The 23,164-nt window shown below is 34.1% G+C and overlaps 1 protein-coding gene across 3 annotated transcripts in view; it reads right to left on the bottom strand.

The window, feature by feature from the left end:
• Positions 1-15,934, bottom strand: part of LOC123563994 (protein N-terminal asparagine amidohydrolase-like) — a 175,187-nt gene extending 159,253 nt beyond the window's left edge. Inside the window, exon 1 of one of the 3 annotated variants that reach the window (XM_053536648.1) lies at positions 15,788-15,934. The gene's annotated coding sequence lies outside the window, so the exon portion shown is untranslated. The remainder of the gene's footprint in view (positions 1-15,787) is intronic. The other 2 variants (XM_045357232.2, XM_053536649.1) reach the window with 2 other exon arrangements.
• Positions 15,935-23,164: the final 7,230 nt, after the last annotated feature.

The following is a 23,164-nucleotide window of genomic DNA, read 5'->3' as shown; positions in this document are numbered from 1 at the left end:
ATGTGGGACTATAATAGAGGTAGTGCAATGTTTTTCTAAAAAAAATTTAAATTTTCAAACCCCTTTGGGGGTACTGAAATGGGTTTTAAATGTGGTCAATAGGGCATAGCTCAAATTTCTGTAGGATGGGAAATAACGGCGGGAAAAGGCCAATCAGCAGCAGAGTTTTTGAAGTAAAGCAGGAACCCGGAAAATAAATAAAGGGAGAAAAAATAGTAAAGGGAAAAAAAATAGAGGTAAGGCCTGACCGACTAGGGTAAGGGGAAAAAAATAGAGATAAGATAGGAGTAAAAACAAGTAGGTCAGAGAGTGGGAAATAAATTTTAGAACTAAGTGATGAAAAGGAGTTTTGGTTTTTCTTATGGGAAGTCATGTCCTACAAAACCCCCGGGAAATTTTAAGGGGAGGGTGTAAAAACGCTATCGAGATACAGGTTGTACATGTGGGGTTTGTGAAAAGGGAAATTTGTAGAAGCAAGTCAGTTTTTTTGAGAAAACCCGTAAATGTAAGTACATAGATGGGAGGAACCTAGGCTAGATGGAGCTAGAATAAAATTGATTGTCCGTTTTCAAGGGGACAGTGAGGCTTTTGGGTTTTAAAAATTCCTACCCCAAAGATGTTTAATTGGAAAAGTAAAGGGGGCTGTAGAACCTCAGTTTTTGTAAAACTTTGCGTCAGCAGTAAGAAACTAGGGCCAAACCAAAATTAAGAAGCAATTTAAAACTTAAAATTCCGTCTCCGATTTTAGATGTATCTAGGAGGAAAATTTTTAATTTCAACAAAAGATAGCAGTTAAATTTGGGTAAAAGAAGGGGGAGGGAAGGGACGATTAAGCAGGTGAGGGGAAAAGGGTTTGTTGGTTTTAGATTAGGAAAAGATTTTAATAAGGGGATAAAAACCCCCCCAGAAATTTTGACCAAAAATAGAAAAGTTTTGTAAACCCAAAAAGTTTTTAGAGAAACTGTGATGAAAATTGCACATGATTCGTTACTGTCGGCCATTTAGGTATAAGGGAAAAATAGTGATAGGGTATTGGCGAATTTTTAAATGGCCAGGGGTAATTTGGAAGGTTTAAAAAAAGGGACTGCAAATCAATTTTTTTGTCAACGTACAAAACTAAGGAAAGTAAATAAGTTCCGGGTTTGGAAAAATGCCTTTGATTGATTTCTCCGTTTTTAAAAGAGTTGCCGTCCCAATCTTTGGGGGCCAACGAAACCCCCAAGACTGATAGGAAAACAGGGGACTTTTGACTATGGTAGATTTGCTACTAGTATCCAAACCTAGCAAATACCTAGTTTGAAACGGAAAAGGGGTAGCAGAGGGATTAGTAAAATTGTATAGTAGAAGGATGCCCCGGGAAATCTTCCCTTGTGGATCGGGGAGTTTTTCGTCAGACCTTATGGCAAAGTTGTAGATTAAATTGGGCATTAAGGCAGTTTAAATACAACACCGTATCACCCAAAAAATAACGGGTTTTTTAAGAGAAATTTAACCCGGGGGGGTTTTAAGCGAAAGTTGAAGCGTATGGTAGTTAAGACCTAGAGAATTTGGGGTAGGTATTTGAATGCTATGTTGTTTGCTTCCCTGGTTCCCCCAAGAAAGGTTTTTGGGTTTTTTTTTCCCTTTGAGTTAAATTTACGGGAGAAAATCCGTGGACCGATAAATGTGGGGAAAGAGTTATGGCTGGTAAGACGGGGAATGATGGGGGTTTAAAACCCCTTACCAGTATGTTTTTGGGTTTGCAAGGGAAAATTTGGGGGATACGTTAGATAAACTTTTCAAAGGGTTTGCAAAAAGTAGTGCTAAAATAAAAAAAGGGAATATTTTTAAAGGAAGGCAAAGATAGGAGGTTTTTAAAGGAGGTAGAAGGTAAATTGTATTGTTACCTACAAAACATAAAAAGTTTTTGTTACATTGGGAAAGGGGGTTACTTTGTAAATAGGGTAGTAAATAGACTAGAAACAGGGTAGATGTGAAAGGAAAGTTGGGGAAAAAGTTTCATGCAAAAATGCTGAAAACAGTAAAAAGTTTAAAAAAGGATGAAGTAATCTAAACCAAATAAGGGTTTTTAAGTAAGGGTTTGGGCACTATGTAGAGGAGGATCAGAGAGATTAAAAAAAAGATTAGATCCGAAAGAAAGTGTGATGAGTTTTTTGAGAAGAGGAAAAGGATATAGTTTTTTTCTATAAACAGGGTACAGAAACGTACAAAGATGTTTGAAAAATAAACCGGATTTCCATAGAATGTAAGCAGGAAGTTGAAGACCTTTTTAGAAAATTTTTCTCAAATTAAATGACAGAATTCCTGGAAAAACTAAATTAGTTGAACTGTATTCATTGGGCAACTACAAAATCCGATAAGAGTAAAGGGTTTCCCATTCCCTTTTTATTCGCAGCCCTAAATTAAAAAGGAAGTAAAAATAAAAAGTTTGGAGTTGGGGGAAAACGAACCCCCAATGCTCCAAATTTTTCCCCCCCTATCTCCTCATAAAGGGAAAAAAAATAACAGTAAAAAAGGTTTTGTTAAAAATTTTCGCAGGGGCCCAAAAACGACGGGTTTTTTTGTTTTGAAACCATGCCCAAAAAAAGGAGGAGAAAGTTTTTAAAACTATCTAAGTTAGGGTTTTTTTCCCCAAACTAAAAATTTAGCAAAAGGGTTTCTGGGAGGTCCTTTGTCTGAAAAGGGAAACCCATGACTGCTTTTTTTAAACCCCCAAAGGTTTTTCCCTTCCTAAGATGCCCCTTTTTATTAGTTAACCACCACAACGTTTTGTAGACGGGTGCGGAAATTTTTTAAGGGCCTAGGGGACCAGATTAGCTTCATAGATGAATTTCCCGGTGTATACAATCACCCTGGGCCCGAACATGTTTGTACCCTTACTGAGTTGTTAAAAACCCGACAAAAAGAGGCTAAGTTTAAAACCCCCCCCCGCTAATGTTTTATTGGTTTTTCAGAAGTTAGAATGGTTTTGGCACATGATAGGGGGATGGGTTTAGAACCCCTTTAACCCTTTCCCAAAAAAAGTACCGCTTTCAAGATGCCCAGAAAAACCGAAAACCAAAAAGGCCCTACTTTTGTTCAAAAGGGGGTATCGATTTTACAGAAATTTTTTCCCCAAATTTTTCCGCATTGCGTTCCGCTCCAGATTTGCAAAAGGGGCACCAAATCTTAGAGGGGGGGTGAAAGTCAAAAAAAGGTTTTCCGACTTTGAAGGCTAGCTTAATGGGTCCCCTTTTTTAAGTTCCAGATTTAATAAACTTTTATTTAAAGATGCTTCAATTTGGGTTTACTCAGTTTTGCTTCAGAAAGTGAGGGAAATTACCTATACGTAGTATAAAAATTGCACTAGGACAAAAGTACTCAGTATAGGAAGGATTTTAGCAAAAGTAGGGGCATACTAAGTTTCACCGATTTTTTGGGTAAAGATTTTGTATTAGAGACAGATCATCAGCCCTCACTTTTTGAAAAAGCGAAACTTACAACCCGGGCTGATAGAGGGGCATTGGCATTGCAGCCATATAGGATCAGTTCAAGAAATTTCCCGGGTAGAGAAAAGTATGCGATTTTTTAAAGTAGAGTGTAGATAGGTGGCTTATTAATGGTGAAAGATAGGACAGCGGTTTTTTTTTTTTTGGTTTGCATGTGCATAGGCCAATTTGTTTTCATTTAAGAAAATTAAAATTTTTTTTTTAAAGGGGGGACGTGTGTCACAAATTACATACGGGCCTATTTTATTTAAAATGTAAATGCAGGTTTTGCATCACTTTTTGTAAATTTTTGAGTTATTGATAAAAGTCAGATTTCACCATAAAACCTCTCAGTTTTTTCTGTATTTCAAACTTAAATTTCCAAAAAATTTTCCCTTAAAATTTCTGTTCGTAATAAGAAAGTTAAATTTTTTATAAATTTCAGAATTTATTTTTACCCCCAAAAACCCCCTAAAATGGGCCTCAAATTTCTTTTAAAAACCCCAAAAGTAGTTAGATTCCCCCGGGCTATACGTAATCCCTGAAAAGGCAATAGCATAGCCAGGGCTTAGCCGTGAACCCATAAAAATTTTATTTTTGGGGGGAATTCCCCTTTAAATAGACTGGACTAGAATCCTTGGCACACCCCCTTCGTTTTATAGACAATCTATGTCTAAAATATTTTCTTCTAGAAATTATGCTCGATCGAGCTTTTTCCCCCCAGACGATTTTTTCCTGGGCCCCATAAGGGGGAAGTACAATCCCCGGGGTTCACTTGTCTTCACTCGCCTGGAGTGATATTCCCGCGCGGCTTACCCCAGGTTTGTGCCGTAAACCGCAAAGACGTGATTTTTGTTATCCCCTGAAGCAGCTCGGGGAGCAATCACCTACCACCATGGGACCAACAGGGGAATCAACGTTTTCACGGTTTAAAGGGGCTAATTTAAATCTTTTTTTTTGTGCTACTTTAAAATTCACAAATTTCATTAAAGACCTGTGTCACTCAATTTAAAGGGCTTAAAAATTTTTTATCAGAAATGAAACCTTTTTTTTTTTCCCTTATATCATTTTTTTTTCTTTTCATTCTATTCTTTTAAATCATCTTTGTAAATAAATTTGTAAATATTGTAAAAGGGGGGGTTGATTTTTTCTATGGTTACTTCCCGGGGGCGGGGGGGGGGGGCCTTTCCTGCACAGGGGAAAGGTCGGCCCCGGAAACAACAAATTTTTTTTTTTTTTACGCCTAATCATGATTGGTTCTAATTGTCAGTTTGAACATATGAGCTCTTTATTCTAAGGCACTGTACACTAAATGTGAAAGATATTTACATAGCAAAAGACCTAAATCTAAAGGATCGCCGACAAGTGACATCATCAATCAAAAAATGTTTCAGTATTCATGTATACCATACATTAAATATTCATTAAAAACTTTAATTTTTTGAAATTTTTAAAAAAAACACAACATGAACCCTAAACAGCCATTTAAACATCCGTGACGATAACAACACCTGACATTTTTTTATACTAACAAAATGCGGGTGATATATACTAGTGCATAAATACCGAAAAAACAGGTAAAAAACAAAATTTAGTAAAAAATCACAAAAAGTAATTTATTAACTAATATAATGATCCTTTTAAATCAGTTTATTAAAAGCCAAAAAACATAAATAAATGACCCCAGTGTTCCCCCAGGATTTGAAAGGGCAGGTGGGGACTGGTCGAAAGGGCACTTGGATTGCGAAGCAAAAGCGGGGGAAAATGTGAAGAAAATTTTGAAAAAAAAGATAAACGTTTTTGGGGGCAGGTCTGAACGAGACGATACCCCTCCGCAAACACAAAACCCTCATGAAACGCACGTGTTTCTTTCCCGCCGAAATTATAATAACGTGTTTTCTAAGTAATAATTTTCGCAAGCGTGCACAATCGATGACCAAAAGTATCCTCAGAAGTTACAAACATAAACAAGAGGTTCTTGCAGTTTTGTATATTATATATTTTTTGTAGTTCATTACCTTTTTTTTTTATTAAGAACAGACAACCATGTTGCAGCAGACGACTATGAATGAACTTTTGTTAATTAATGGATAGTGTTCAACAAAATGTTTTGGGGTTCTTTATGTGCGTTCAAATATTTTCAAAGTTTAATGGTGTTATTTGTTTGTAACTTTTGCGAAAAGCCGCCGACGTATTTTCAAAGAGTAAGTCTCACCTTTTTTTAATTACTACACTTACATCTAGACAACAACTGCTCAATTAAAAAGTTTAAATTGCCTCTAATAACGATAATTACGAAAGTGATGCTCAAAAAAAGATCCCGAAAATAGTTTGAGTTAATTATCGACTTCGCATGTTGATAGAAGTGTAGCACGTGCAGTCCCGCCCTCGCAGCGTCTAGCTTGACAGATGTAAAACAAAATGATGCTTTGAAATTGCGGTGTGGGGTGGACCTAAAAGGCAGTCACGTGGTATACAGAAGCGACCTTGAAGTTTGGTGACAGGTGTAATATAAAAGTGATGTTGTATATTGCATAACGGAAGCAGCTCTTGCAGCGGGAGAGGACAATAAACAGGACACATGAGGCTTTTTTTACACTATAGCATATATTTACTGGACTTAAAAGGGCACAGGGCGCTATTAAAAACGACAGGGCGCTTTGAGAAAGGGGCAGGGCACCGCGCCCTTCTATTCCGCGCTAGCTGGAACACTGGACCCTGTTGAAAAATTGACCCCATGGGTTTTTTTTGAACAGATGACTGATCAATTTTCAACGCTGAAAATTGACCCTGCCCATTACCGGTATTTAATGATCCATTCACACGTGAAAATTTGACCCTCGTTGAATAATGATCAACTATAGTCAGGTCATATTTCAACATTGAAAATTGACCCTAATAATCTTGCGCAATTTGCCTATTACATATTAAAGATTAACATTTTTGTACTTTTTCAGGACTGTAAGTAATAAACATTTACTTATACATTAGAGTGCATCACAAGCTAATAATGCATCTAATTATTTGCCAATTCCATGACCATAACTCTGCAGATACTTAAACCCAGCTACACATCTTAAGATGCTTGTTAACGTCTATATGTAAAGATGGTGAATATATATGTGTAATGTATGGATGGGATGTCTGGAAACTGATCAACTACAGTCAAGTCAAATTCAAAGGCTCTCATCGATTTAGGACCGTTGGTTCTATTTGCAGTACTGACCTGGTTGTTTATGTAGGGATAATGCATGTTTTTTCGTGTTATAACATCTGCAGAATCTCGAGGGATTGATTGGTACAAACGTATCCTGAGGGATTCTGAAGATGTTATAAACAGGAAATGAACATGTGCTACTGCTATTATAGCATAAAAGGCGTAAAACTAATAAATGAATACACTGTCCCTCAACGTCATAAAATTTCCACGAAATGCGCAGGAATGTCTGAGTTGTTTTTTTTAGGTTGACGTCATTTCCATTTGAATTATCCGTTTTCGAACAGTTATATGTGTATACACTTTGCCAGGAATGCGCATATATAAATTGTGTTGTAACAGCACGTGAGTGCGAGAATCTCTGTTATCACACGTTTTCTCTCCTGTTGAAACACCCCCGAAAATGACAAGAACTGTGCAGTTTTATGCTAGTGTAACAGTCTCAGGAAAAATGTGCAGCCTCGACCGGGACTCGAACCTCGGACCTTCGGCTTACCGTGCCAACGCTCTACCAATTGAGCTACCGAGGCTACCCGATGCGAGAACCGCTACACACCTTCCGTCTTATTGCCAGACACTAGCACTCCTGGCCAATGTCTGCCACAGACTTTTAACCGAATTCAGATGCACGCTCCAGCCAAACTGCTTCGCCCGCATGGGCTCCAAGGGTGAGCATCCCGGACGAGCCCCCAAATGTAACAGTCTCAGGAAAAATGTGCAGCCTCGACCGGGACTCGAACCTCGGACCTTCAGCTTACCGTGCCAACGCTCTACCAATTGAGCTACAGAGGCTACCCAATGCGAGAACCGCTACACTAGAATGTTTTATGGGTCTGTCATGTAATAGTGATATAACGTTAAAATGACTGAGGAGGTCAATTTTTAACGTTGTAAAATGACCCCTATGTAAATTTCCGACGGGGTCTAAATATAACGTTACACCACCTTTACCTGACCAAAAATAAAACAAAAACAAAAAACTGATATGACCATTCACAGTTTAAGACTAGGTGAAATTATTATCATTATTATACCAGATTTATATGGCACCCTTTTAATAATAAACACATTCAAAGGCGCTTTACATATAGCAAACGCAGCCGCACAGGGCACGAAATTCATCCTCTACTACAGCAGAGACACAGAGCGATCTGACCAGAGGGACAGATTGAGATAAAACAGATAGAGAGAAATCCTTTTTAGATACAGACCTGTCCAACAAACTTAGCCTAGCTCTTTGTGAATAGACAGTCTGCTTCTTTAATGTGCCTGGTGTATAGCACTGATACACGCGAAGCCGTCTTTCCTGGGTCTTTCCTTAATATTTGGTTTATTTGGGAGTGAGGCATCAGTGTTATTCAGGTTTAGGATGTGCTCAAGATATTGGCTATATCTAAGCCTCTTTGACCTTTTTCCGCACTAGATGCTTTAAGTCTAGAAATTTCTTTTGATCAGAAGATGAGCTAGTTTTCTTAACCTTTTTAACAGCTCTGTTCCTCCTTCTGATTAGTTTCTTAATGTCCTGACTGACCTATGGAAGGTGATCTCTTATAGTTGACTGTTTGGAAGGAATCCATTTTCCCATAACTCTTCTGTGTTTAGTGCGAAGTATTTACCTTCATTGGTCATAACCTGGTGGTAGTCAATTAATGACTGTTTTATTTCCTGCCAGTTTGCTTTTTTATACAAGGGAATTGTTCGAGGCTTCTGGTAACATATCCTTGCGGAAGTATTGACTTTTGTTTCTACTATATTATGATCACTGATGCCCGGTATGATGTTGACCTGATTTACTAGAGTTGGGTTTGTAGTAAGGAAAAAGTCTAGAATATTATTTCCTCTAGCTGGTAAGTTGACCATTTGGGTTAGGTTTGAATCATTAAATGTTTCAATAACCTGACGGTAGAAGGTGGGGTGCTTACATTCAGGGGATGGGCTGCTGGTGTCCCAGTCCATTTCCCCAGCCACCCAGACATTTTGAAAACTTTTTATTGACCTTTTCAAGTGACTTAGTAAATTCTGCGAAACTGTCAATGTCTAATTCATGTGGCTTGTAATAAGCACCAATAACTATCCCTTATTACCTACCAGGTCTAACTTTACCCAAAGGTCCTCACACTCGGACTGAAGTTCGGGCATTTCTTGGGCTGTTATATAGTTTCTAATTGCAGTGAAGACCCCTCCGCCTGCCTGCTTGATACGGTCACAACGGAAGATAGAGTAACCTAGGTCTGAGTCAATTAAATACCTCACCTTTAAGGCAGAGAACGAGCCCGTAGCATTATTTAATATTAATTGAAATATTAAGTTAAACAATAAATATCCTGAGTTATGACATTACTTCAATGAAGTTAACAAAAGTTATTGTTTGTATGAAACAATATACCATAATTTAAAGTGGAATAAGGGTAATTAATGTATTTACTGTGCTGTCGGGTAATTTGGCGCATCTAAGACAAACTTTGACACATAGAGTCATCATTTGCATATGCCTAAACAATTCTTTATCATTTTTGTGAAGAATTATTCTTTCCCTAACATCTTGCAACATTTAAAATCAACTTATGTCCATGAAAATGGGTCAGATATCACTTGCCTCTGACAAACCATATTGTTTACATTACGTCATTTCTGTCGGCTAATTCCTGCGCATGCTTATTACTGAAAGTCATTTATAGTCTATTTCAACTATCCCAGATACGTCGTATCCTTTGAAAAGTATGGGTGGTTTGTGGATAAGTGATATGAGAACTTTGATATCATTGTAGTACACAAAAAACTGACTAAATAGGTTCCATTTTAAGTATTATTAGTGGCCAATGTCAAATGTTTACACTTCAGGTACAGTTTAAATTATGAATTTCAGTATCAAATGATGACAAGAACATTTTAAGGATATGAGCTTACACTTAACCTTTAAATAATGATACAGACTATAGATTTCAAGGTCTATGCAATGTTGACATTTGAAAAAAGTGTTCATCTTTTTCATTGGATTTCATTTTCTTGGGAATTTTTGACATGAGTGCACATTAACAATTGCATTTAATTGCTTAATAAAGAGGGAAATATGTTGTTTTGGCGTTTCTGATTTTGTCTACAGGCATGAAGGGGGCATTTAGCCGGATATGCCTCCGTGGTCCACTCGAATGTAGTCCATATCAATATATAGTGCAATTTTCCCGCCTAGTAAAGGCCATTTTCATGCCAGATATAAGCTTTATTGATGCTTGATTGTAAAAAGGAATGTCCGCAGATGATTTTAAGCTACGTTATATGCTTCAAAAGTTGATTTGAAGCTGCCTTGTAAAATGAAAGTGAAAGTAGGTATTTCCTGATGACTACCTACGCAATATTAGCGTTTTCATCACGTGTCTCAGTCACATGACCATGGTTTCACTGCATTATGGTCAACCCCATATTTTTTGGGTATATTTTGATTGCCTAAAGACAGACCTTCAAGACAAGGGTAGTCTCGCAGGAAGTGAAAGGCTAGAAATCTTGATAAAAATATGTTATAAGTTGTTAATTTTATATTGAAAATAGTAGCGGAGGCATTTAATACCTTCATACCTAAAATGAAAAATTCACACTTCGTGAAAATTACTTCAACCGATGTAAAACTAGAACTTTCTGGTCAGAATTGAGCAATAAGCACCATTTTAAGACAAACATGGCATATCATTTGCATATTTTGGGCAAATTTGAGATTTTTTTCGGAAAGTAGGCAAAATTCTTATTTTTAAGGTGATTCCCCACATCTCAGTTTTGCATCAGCGACACCATTTTAGGTAAGAATGACAGAAATCGATTATTTTTCGTGTACTTCTAGGTGTTTCTTGCAAACGAATTATAGATATAAAAGTAAGGCCGTATGATACTATATTTAATGAAAAATTGGCATTATCTATGCCCCTGACACGTTTTTTGCAGGTGTGGACTGTCTGTCTGAATGGGGCATAATTCCGACAGTAGCAATTCTTGCAAACTGAAAGTTGGCAAAGTTGTTGACAATTGACTTACGTACAATAATTGACTGCAACAGAACGATTTTGAAAACTTTGGTATTTCTTATAGGCATGAAGGGGGCAATTGCCCGGATATGCCTCCGTGGTCCACTCGAATGTAGTCCATATCAATATAGTGCAATTTTCCCGCCTAGTAAAGGCCATTTTCATGCCAGATATAAGCTTTATTGATGCTTGATTGTAAAAAGGAATGTCCGTAGATGATTTTAAGCTACTTTATATGCTTCAAAAGTTGATTTGAAGCTGCCTTGTAAAATGAAAGTGAAAGTAGGTATTTCCTGATGTCTACATACGCAATATTAGCGTTTTCATCACGTGTCTCAGTCACGTGACCATGGTTTCACTGCATTATGGTCAACCCCATATTTATTGGGTATATTTTAATTGCCTAAAGACAGACCTTCAAGACAAGGGTAGTCTTGCAGGAAGTGAAAGGCTAGAAATCTTGATAAAAATATGTTATAAGTTGTTAATTTTATATAGAAAATAGTAACGGAGGCATTTAATACCTTCATACCTACATGCATGGCAGCCATTTTTAACTCGATTTGGGTCAGTAATCACAGCTGTCAAAACCATCCAGCAAAATGAAAGTAAGTTAGGGTTCACCAAATTTCATTCAGGAAGGCAGTATTTTTGGTGGATTTTGAACAGCTATGCTTTGGAAAATACTTACTTCATGTAGGAAAATCTTTTGGCAGTGGCTACGATTACGGTACCGTAATCCTAGCCTCCGATTCTAGGATTACGGAAGTTCCGTATTCCTAGACACAGCTATGAGGATAGGCTAGGCTTACGGAAGTACTTAAGAGGCATCAAATGTACGGTCCTGCAATAAACCGCTAAGGACCACTAAGGAGGCACAAAGGACCACTAAGGACTTCTAAGTGAGCACTAAGGACCACTAAGGGGTGACTTAGGGTACAATAAGGACCCTTAAGAAAAATCTAAGAAATAAATGTTAAACAGGCTGGTAACATTGCCCGATCGGGCTTATGACACAAAAAGTAATATTTCTTGAAAAATAATGAAGATATTTCTTTCAAACTTGGTCCATTTGTTAAGCATTACATATAATGCTTATCAAGATAGAAATAACTTTGTTGCCTTCAGTTTAGTTAGAATTATTTCCCCTTTTTTCAGATTTTTATGATGCATAATTTTGAAGTCCAAAAATATTATGTTTTAATGCAATGTTTAAAACAGAAAAGGGTTCAGTGGCTTTCTAGTGCTCCAAACTTGTGCGCCAATACCTTTATTCTATATATTTAGGGTAAATACTTGTTTCTAGTGCAGATGTATGAGCAATTTTTTTAGGACTAACATTTCTCTTAATGTTGTAAGTGAAAGCAGAGTGAATTGTTTACATTCATGTACTACGCAATAATTTAGAGCATTAGAAAGCCATTTAACCCTTTTTTCTTTTAAACTTAGCATTAGAACATTGTTTTTATGGACTTCAAAGATTATGCGTCATAAAAATCTGAAAAGGGAAATAATTCTACCAAAACTGAAGGCAACCAAGTTATTTTTATTCTAATTTGTATCATTTGTTATGCTAACAAATGGACCAAGTTTGAAAGAAATATATTCATTATTTTTCAACAAATATTACTTTTGTGTCATAAGCCCGATGGGGAAAATGTTACCAGCCTTTTAAAAAATAAAAAAGATATGAGTAAATTATTTCAGGCAGTTTTCCTAGCAAAGACCGCTAAGGAGACACTATGGTCCACTAAGGACTATTAAAGATGCACTATGGACAAATTAGGGGCAATTACGATAATAATTATTGAAAGCAGTGCCAACAGATTGTATTACTTTAATTTTCAAGTTTAAATTTTAATTATAAGATAGCATGGTTAAATTTTTAAAAAAGATATGAGTAAATTATTTCAGGCAGTTTTCTTTATACCATCAAGTGAAAAGAAATATCTAAATATATTGATTCTAAAATATATGTCTTCGAATATAGAAGCATATATGATAAATTTGTACAGAAATAAATATCAATAATTAATTTGTCATAAATAATTCCCTTTCTAAGAAATGAATATATTTTGCAGATTTCTTGATTGCATCCATTCAAGCTGTCTGTTTGATAAAATCTTTCAGTTATATTAAATTGTTGCTCTGTTGTATTGTAAAAATTGTTACAAACAACTATTCAGTGGAAAATGATATTAATTAGTCCTTTGTAGGTACACTTAGGGTTTTTGCACCTTTTTTTTTCCTTCTCAAAGTAAGTAATTGCAATTGCAATTATTAGACTAATAAATTACTTTATCTATGTGATTAAGTGTTAATCCTACCTTGGATGTTTAAATTGTCTGTACAAGATATTTGCAGTTATACAGGTAGGTGACTTTACTCATTTGGCAAGATTTTGTATTTTGTATATAATATTAAAATTTCCACCTAAATTTATCATCTTTTATGATATACATGTTCGAGCGTTACTACTGTTTAAAATCTGTCATTATGCCTGCAAGACCACGTAAAAAAAACCTGTGTACAAACTCAGAGATGTATGTTATGCTGCTTAAAGATGCAAAATAATATAACAGAAAATAAAAAATATATATATATATATATATAATATAACATAACAGAATATTCTAGTATGACCTTCAATAAAATATATCTGATTTTACTAGAATAATGTTATGCTGCTTAATGACGCAAAAACAATAATATAACAGAATATTCTAGTATGTCCATTGTATGAATAATTACTAATTTGATATTATTTGATTTTACTGAAAATGTTATGTTTATTAACGATGCAAAAATATATATAACAGAATATTCTAGTATGTCCGTTGTTTAAAGAATTACAAATTAAATGTTAAAGTCTAAGTAAATTTAACAATCTGCTTGATAAGCAGTAAAAGATTATTGAATCTGTCACATATTTCCTTGACATGAAATTGAAATTTAGTTTATTTAATTTAAACCCATTATAGTTAACATATGATATTTTAAAATAATCTCGAAATAATATTGACAATTTGAAAAGCTTCTCCCTTATTTGTATAAAATATTAATTATGAATTATTTGAACACAAAAGTTTTTCCCCACATGTAACTTTGATTAGTTAGATGCATGTTTAAACTTTGCTAAATGTATAATCAAGTAGAAGTATAGCACTGCCCTTTAATATCTTGTTTATTCACACATTAATCAGGCTGATTAAGTGGCACACTTTTTGATTATACAGATTTGTATGATAATGATAATCTTGTTTATTATACATTAATCAGGCTAAATAAGTGGGCATATATATATAAGGTTTTACTTTTCTGTAAATATATATCTGATTTCTTGAAATGACATAAAATACAGTATATGAATTTGTTAAGGTACAAAATTAAAATAAGGTTAATCAAAATTTTTCAATGACTTTAGTGATTAGTATGTTTGTAGAACTTTTGATAAGCAATGCAATTGTGTACAGTGTTTTAATATTCTATAAATATATATCTGATTTCTTGAAATGACATATAATATAGTATATGAATTTGTTAAACTAAGGTACAAAATTAAAATAAGGTTTTAAAATCAAAAATTTTCAATGACTTTTAGTGATTAGTATGTTTGTACATAGAACTTTTGATAAGTAATGCAATTGTGTGTTTTATTGTTCTGTAAAAATATATATAATATATAGATTTATTGATATGACATAATATTATGATATAGTATGGATTTCTTAAAAAATCAATAAATAAGGTTAATTAAAATTTCCGTTGACTTAATTGATTAGTATGTATGTATATAGAACTTTTGATAAGACATATAGTATTGAATTTGTTAAGGTACATTATATTTAATATATTTAATTTATTATATCGTTAAGTAAGGTTAAAATTAAGATTTCATGATTTTAGATTGAAGACAAAAGTTACTAATTTTTGATTGTGTTGTTTATGTGATAACAGACAAAATGCATTTTATTCATGAGACATTTATAACTTAAGCACTCTGTTAGCTGGCCATTCTATCTTATAATTAAAATTTAAACTTGAAAATTAAAGTAATACAATCTATTGGCACTGCTTTCAATAATTATTATCGTAATTGCCCCTAATTTGTCCATAGTGCATCTTTAATAGTCTTTAGTGGCCCATAGTGCCTCCTTAGCGGTCTTTGCTAGGAAAACTGCCTGAAATAATTTACTCATATCTTTTTTATTTTAACATTTATTTCTTAGATTTTTCTTAAGGGCCCTTATTGTACCCTAAGTCACCCCTTAGTGGTCCTTAGTGCTCACTTAGAGGTCCTTAGTGGTCCTTTGTACCTCCTTAGTGGTCCTTAGCGGTCCTTAGTGGTATATTGCAGGACCCATCAAATGTATGTTAGGACATGCATAAATGTAATTGTAAACTTTAAAACTTATTTCACTAAAAATATTGTGTTGTTTTTTTTCATGCCTGTCCTATTATTTCGTGCTATCGATCAGCCATTTCGGGTTAGTATAATCTTAAAGAAACTGGCGAAATCAACATCTGTATACATAAGTTTTTCTTTCCAAAACCACACTAAATAAATATATTTTTTGTTTGAAAATTGGCAGACAAATGAAGAATTATATATATTCTTAATAATAGCTCAAAAATACCTTTTTAAATATTTATTCCTTAAAAGTTTATGATTTGATTTTGCCAATCACTTTAGATTTCCTAGCATATAGAATCGGGCGAAAACAAGACCCGTATTCGTTTTCGTATTTCGTTTTCGCTATTTTAAGTGAAAAAAGTAAGTTTACAACATCATTTATGCATGTCTTAACATATATTTGATGCCTCTTAAATACTTCCGTAATCCTAGCCTATTCTCATAGGTGTGTCTAGGAATACGGAACTTCCGATAAATTGTTTACCAGCGGGCTATAATTTCACTATTCTTACGAGAGAGCCGTAGAAATAGCCTGTGAGGCTATTCTTACGGGACCGTAGGAATAGCCACTTCAACTGCACTTCCTTTTTTTATCTCTTAATGGACGCGACCATCAGAATATAAAAATGGAATATAGGCGTCAGTTAAGTCATGGTAAACTCAAATTACAACTTACTTTTGTTTATAATGGCATGCAGGCAAATGAATTACTAACGAAGGATTTAAGTACGACAGGTAACCACCAGCGACTTCTGTAGTCTGATTGGTTGACACTGGTACAGTCACATGACACAACAAATATGGCTGCTGTTGTCACTGGAAGCATTGACAGAAGAACGAGATAATTTGTCATTTATTCTGACAACAAAGATTGCGTTATGCAATGTTAACAAAGAACTGCCGGTATAATGGCATGTTCTAATCTCTGGCCTGGCCTGGCCCGGCCTAGCCTGGCCCGATGAGACAAATTTTCGACTGGGCCGGGCCAGGCCAGGCCAAGCTAGATTTTATTGTACATATATATAGAAATGAATGGCATTACCGGTAAATCTAAATATACAATTACAGTAGCAGGCAGTATAAACCTGTATTGTTTACTTGCTGCAGGTCAAACAGAATGAGAAACCAGTCCTCTGGAGAATCATTAATTAGCCATCATTCATCTTATTTGAAATAGGGATTTGCTCTGAAGAAAATGGTGTAGCTAAATGATAACTACCAGGTTTTTTATGTAATAAAATTATTTAAAGTCAACTATAACACTTAGTTTTAAAACTAATGGATAATTTCATTAATAAGTTTACCTGCTGCAATATATAGCTGAATATTTGCATGCAGTGAATGCATCTCTTTGGGAATTGTAATTACAGGTTGTGTCCCCACTATCCTTAGCTGACCTCTTAACTGTTCAGTTGAACTTTTAATGTGTGTTTGGTTTAATCAAGCTGATGTTCAATCTATGGATGAGTAATAAAAATAATATTCACTGTGGGGCCTCTTATAAGTGGTCAGGGTGTTGGCATTTTAGATTATTTGATATAGTTTTCTAACACAAAAATTAATTAGCATCTAAGTTTTCTTTTCACTTCCTGTGATAAAGTCACGAGAGCTATTACAGAGCTGAAACCCTCCCCCACCCCACTACTGGCGCCAGCATTTGTCTGTTCATCTGTCTATCCGGAAGGAAGTAATGGTTTTCACTTAGTCTCTACATGTCCCTTCACAACTCCCTCCCATCCTTGTTGCAGTTCTTAAAGTTTTTTTGAGATGAGTCCTGTTTTATATTTTTACTTTGACAGTTTTTACTTTTATTTGACTGTTTCTCAGTATCGTTTCTTACTCATCAAGACTTCATCCACAACACATCCCCAGTAACTGCCATTCAGAGTTTTTTCATCTTTGTGGCCCATCTTCATTGCCAAATTGAGAACTAGTGGTTGATATGTTAAGCAACCTAATCTTTATTCTTGATTGATATATGCATGTAAATCATTTTTAGTATGTAATATGTTATATATTACAAAAATATTTATCATTGTGTTTATGTTATTTCTAATTGATATATTTAAATCATAAAACTTTGTAGGATTTTTTTTCACATACTTAGAACAATATAAAAGCTGTCTTACAAAAAATATTCAGTATGTATATAACCTAGACTATAAAATTTATTTATCACTTCCCCACATCATATTATCCCAGATCCCGGAACGGGGATAACAGTTGTTGTCCGTAAGTATTGACAGATGGCACTCATTAATCTTCGCCAATATTTTCGGGCGTTTTCTTTATTTTACACCATATTTGTAACCTGAAAATATCTAAATTGACCAAAATAATCTGCAAAGTTTACCAATGGCACAGTGGCATAGTGATAAGTTCTCCGACTTGCACGCACGTTACCATGGGTTCGATTTCAATTCAGACTGTTTTCATTAATCGATATAATGTCTTTTTATCGATACTGTTTTTTTTTCTTATAACATTTTGTCAAATATATCTAACACTCTTGGTAATAAATTGTACGTAGAAGAATGTCAAAAACTTGTGTATTTCTTTCAATAAATGAACAATAAATCACGATAAGTGTGACAGTTTTCCTGCATTCTAAGTTTACAGATGAAATAAAAAAAAAATGAAAATGGTCAAACAGGTGTCTCGAACTCACATCCCCGAGATTGGTAGCTGAACTTTTTGTCAGCACAACTATAATCTGCAAAAAAAACATTTCTTTATCACCAGGTCGTATATTTTATTTGGTTTTCAATATTTATATTTTTATTTAAGTTTTGGCACCGAAAATTTATTTACGGAAGCATACGGAATATTCTTGAGTGACAATTTAATAGTTTCGGACAATACTAAATAATCCTCAATAGATAAAAAATTAAATGCAGATAGATATTCAATTGGGGTGAAACCAAGACACCAGTCAAGAGTGAATTGAGGTGGAGATTCCCTGATAATAGTCATAACATTTAATCCAGGCATCACCTTTAAATTAGACTCAATAGTTTTGTTAGCTACAGGCTTATTCCCAGGTGTATTTTGCTGAGTAGGAATTCAAAATGTATTTATATAATGTCTCAAAATATCCAAACATATTCTTCAGTTAACAAATTCAAAAGTCAGATTTTAAAGATGCTGTAGAAATCACTTTCACCTTTAACAAAATTGATATCTATGGCCTGGCCTGGCCTGGCCCAGTCGAAAATTGGGCTCATCGGGCCAGGCCAGGCCAGGGCAGGCCAGAGATTAGAACATGCCCGGTATAATATTAAATTTTGACCCGGTTGAAAATTGACCCCATGGAATAGTCTGACACCCTGTTTTATAGGGGTCACACATTAAACCGGAATCCACCTAAAAACCGGAGTACACCGGAATACACGTTGCATAACCGGAATACACCTGTATTTTTTAATTCAAAGGTATTTTAGAAGTGTTTTTGATATAATTCAATCATATATATCATAAATAATTAACATATGAAAGGAAAATAAAATACGTTCACGCAATATGATTTTATAAGAGATTGAAATTCGGCGATCGCGCGGGAAATTTTCATAACCGAAATACACCCGTATTTTATTAATAAATGGTATTTTCGTATAGAGATTTTTTGCAGAAATCATTCCTGTATAATATAAATAATAATATTAAAAAGGGAAAATAAAATACTTTAACGCAAAACGATTTTATACCAGATCGAAATCTGGCGACCGCTCGGGAAATTACCTTAACCGAAATACACCCGTATTTCTTCAACAAATGGTATTTTTGAAGTGGTTTATGACTGAATTCAAACACATATATCATAAATAATTTATTTTCAAAAAGAAATTAAAATAATTTTGCGCATTACGTCTTGTACACGATTGAAAATCTGCGAGGGCACTGTAAATTTGCGCATTCGTAAATGAATTTCCATGTCCTAAAATTCTCTATTATACACCCGTATTTCTGTAATAAACCGCATTTTTAGGGTTTATGACAGAATTCAATCATATCTAAAATGAATAATTAATTTAAAAAAGCAAAACGTTTTTATACGAGGTTGAGCGCACGTGAAATTTGCGCACTCGTGGATGAACTACAATCGTCATTATTTTGTTAGCTTTTAACTTAGGTAGGTAAATTTCTTAAAAATTTTGATTCTTTTGGTTTAAATTATTTCAAAATAGTCTTTAAATGGTATTATATAATATTCCTAATTGAAGCAAAAATCTTGAATCTATCAACTCAAAAATACAATAAAATTACAATCATACGCCGTTTTGACGGGTATTCACGAACATGTTGATTGGATTGCCGGTTGACACTTGTTATCAGTTATTTGTCTTATCACCGCGATTGTATTGTTGATTGCATAATATTTGGTAATGACACGTGATCAATACCAATACTCTAACAACAAAAAAATGATGCCACAAATCAATTTAGTGTCTAAATTCCCACTGAAATGTCCACTAAAGATAACTAATTTTCGAAATCATACGTTTACACATGCACATGAGATCAAAAATCTATGTCGGCGATCTAGGGTTAAATTAAATTGCATGGTACTGAAATTTAAATATCTGGACAATTACTAAACTGTTATGCTCAAATGATTAGTTAATGATATATATCTAAAAAATTTATCTTGAACAAAACGTCGCCTTTTTCAATATGTGTCAATCATTTGTATATTGACACGTACATTTTGTGTCGGCAATTTTGACAACAGATACGTTACAATATCTATTCACCTCAAATACTCAGGTGTGTAATGCTTGTTCCGGAACGACTATTGACAGTTTGAATGTTTAATGATATGATTATCAAAATAATATTTATTTATTAACGAAAAAAACATATTGTAGAAAATAAAATAAGATGATGTTCAACTGCCACCGTGTTTCAATTTCTTTTTAACAGATACGTTACGAAGTGTTTCATTCAGCATACATTTATACTGCATTTATCTACTGTAACAAATGTTACTGGACAGTGTAGTAGAACATAGGGCTGTCATCGATAGAAACGATATCGATGTATCAACGATATTTTTTTGTCGATCGATTAGATGATTCCCATTTTCAAAAATCGATATTTTACAGAGAGAAAAAACTATCCAGATAAACACTCAGACCTTCAAAAAGAACTTAAGTTCAGTGCAAAAGAGAAGTGAAGGCAAAATAAAAATGACAGATTTTATGAATTTTTATTTATTTTTTTATTTCATAAATACAAAATTAATACAGCACAATCAAACAGTAATATGAAAAGTAGACAATAAAACTAAAAACAGCATTTACAGGAAGGTATATAGTATGCATATGAACAAATAAGTTGTTAATCTAACTTTATAATCGATATATCGATGTATCGTCGATATCTGTCTTCTGATATATCGGTATCGTCGATATGCCTAAGACCCAATCAGTGACAGCCCTAGTAGAACACGTGTTTAACTTTGTATCCGAGTTAAAGTATTTAACATTTAGTCCAGATTTCATATTTTTCACTTGAGAAAACGTATTAAAAACAGATACGTTACAAACAACAGATACGTTATTCCACTGTGCTATAAATGTGTAAAAATGTTTGAATTGTTTGAATAATTATCACCTTAACTTAAAGTTTTAGAAAAAAGTTGATTATGGTTTTATTATTGATATCTGGAGTTAATAAGACCAAAGAGCTATAAAAATAAATATATGTATTTTATACTTCTTTGATAAGACATCATAGATAATGAATAAAACAGATACGTTACAATTTCTATTTTTATGTTAGATGTTCAAGTTAAAGTTTTTTTTATACAAAACATATACATTTTGTGTTATATTTCTTTATTTTCAAATAGAATCATATCAAAATGTTTGAAATATAAAGCAAATGTAACGCCAATTAATCAGTGTAAAAATGCAACAGATACGTTTATACGAAATGGGTAGACTATTTTCACCAAAAAGACTGTATTTTCGGATATATATCTAAAAACCAACAGTTATATTTTTCATATAGTATGTTTCCCTCATCAATTCAAGTGCGTTAAGCCCGCCCGCTTAGCTCAGTAGGTAAGAGCGTTGGTCTACGGATCGCGGGGTCGCGAATTCGATCCTCGAGCGGGGCATATGTTCTCCGTGACTATTTGATAAACGACATTGTGTCTGAAATCATTAGTCCTCCACCTGTGATAATTCATGTGGGGAAGTTGGCAGTTACTTGCGGAGAACAGGTTTGTACTGGTACAGAATCCAGGAACACTGGTTAGGTTAACTGCCCGCCGTTACATGGCTGAAATACTGTTGAAAAATGGCGTTAAACCCAAAACAAACAAACAAACAAATCAAGTGCGTTAATCTACATAATGATACAGATCTTATTTCATAATCCAATATGAAGTGCGTTTTATGATAATTGATATTAAATTTTGTGTAAATGAAATTATTTTTTCCATACAGTTTGATTTATTTTATCAATCATGATATATAAATAACTTCATTTCTTATTAAACTATAAAGAGTATTTAGTCTGGACAGGTAAATAACGGACACAAATATTGTTATATGTTATATTAAAATAGTTTTTTGAATCAAAATTCGCAGTGTAACGTATCTGTCGCTGATTTACAGCTATCTTTGCAAAATCAATGAAATAACGAAAAACTGTCGATAGTTAACTAAAATATTTAATTTGTGTACTCCAAAAAAATCAAATCTGATTATATTTGGGAACATCAGATGTGGGGACATTTTTACTGTCCAAGTTGCTCCTCTATATGTAGAATGGACGTAAACGTCGATAATCGTCTGTTTGTAGTAGAGAAACACACTGGAAAGAACCAGAAACTGTCGCAGGCTTGCTGGATAGCTTCTTTAAAAAATAATTTCACAAGGCCGAGCCCGGACTCAAACTGACAACTTTGCCGAGGTAGGCGAGATCATCTATATGTTTGACAGGGAACTGTTAACGAAAGTTTAAGACAATGATTTTCGACAGGTGGTTGGGTGGGGGCACATCGAGACTTCCACACAGGGAGCACCTTTCCCGATCATAACAAGATATTTATAAGGGATATGTCTGTGAATTATAGTGATATCTCTGTAACACATGTTTTTTCTGTTGTAAAGATATGTCTTTTTGCGTCCTTATGCCAGGTTCGAAATATTTTTATCTCGTAATTAGGATTTCATTTTACAAATTTGTATAATCTACTGTTTTAATTCATTTACTATAGAATGTACAAAAATAGCTTTTAGATATAGCCTCTTATAATTCTGTATAAAACGACCACATGCTTTGAATGGTTTTATGTGGTGTGTATAAATTACTACAAATTTACTTGTACCTGTTAAGAAGATCTTTCCCATTTGATACTTTGCCCGCGTTTCAATTTGAACAACTTCAAACAAAAACAGCGATAGTTTGATATTGCCACAATATATACGTCACAGTTACTCTTGTAGGCCAATAGAAAAATTAGTTGTGTGTTTTAATTTATGTGTTGGTTTCTAATCATATTCAACAGTTCTATTTGAACTAAAATTAACATTATGCAGGGTGTGGACGTGTTTTGCATTTTGCTGATTTTTAGGCGAGGAAAATGCTGTTTGCAGTTCAAAAATAGCGTTATTTGTTTACCATTTGACCTAACAGAGGACACATTTTGCAGTGATGTGTTTATTATATACAAAATTTCGAACGATAACGCCCAGTCGGTGGCCATATAATTTATCTTCACTCGGCTTTTAGTCTTACATGTTTATCGTTGTTTGTTAAAAAGTTATTGAAGGTACAGTGCCAGTTTATAATGATGAAAAAATCGTAGCCGTGCATGAAAAAGTAATTCCTGTACAAAACGAACTCTTTACGGGATGTAAATTGATTTGTACATATACATAAATTTATACTGTGATTTAAGTTTTTTATCTGCTACTTCTAAAACCTTCTTTTGCAAAAATATTTTGGTACAAGCAACATTTTGTTGTTTGATGTTGTACACACGACAATTTTGTTGTTTGATTGTTCTACCGAGATTTCAATCCAATATAAAGATTGGCAA

The sequence above is a fragment of the Mercenaria mercenaria genome, chromosome 2, assembly GCF_021730395.1.
Source record: "Mercenaria mercenaria strain notata chromosome 2, MADL_Memer_1, whole genome shotgun sequence".
NCBI classification, from domain to species: Eukaryota; Metazoa; Mollusca; class Bivalvia; order Venerida; family Veneridae; genus Mercenaria; species Mercenaria mercenaria.
Note: the sequence above shows the minus strand (reverse complement) of the source record. Positions and strands in the feature narration are given on the sequence as shown.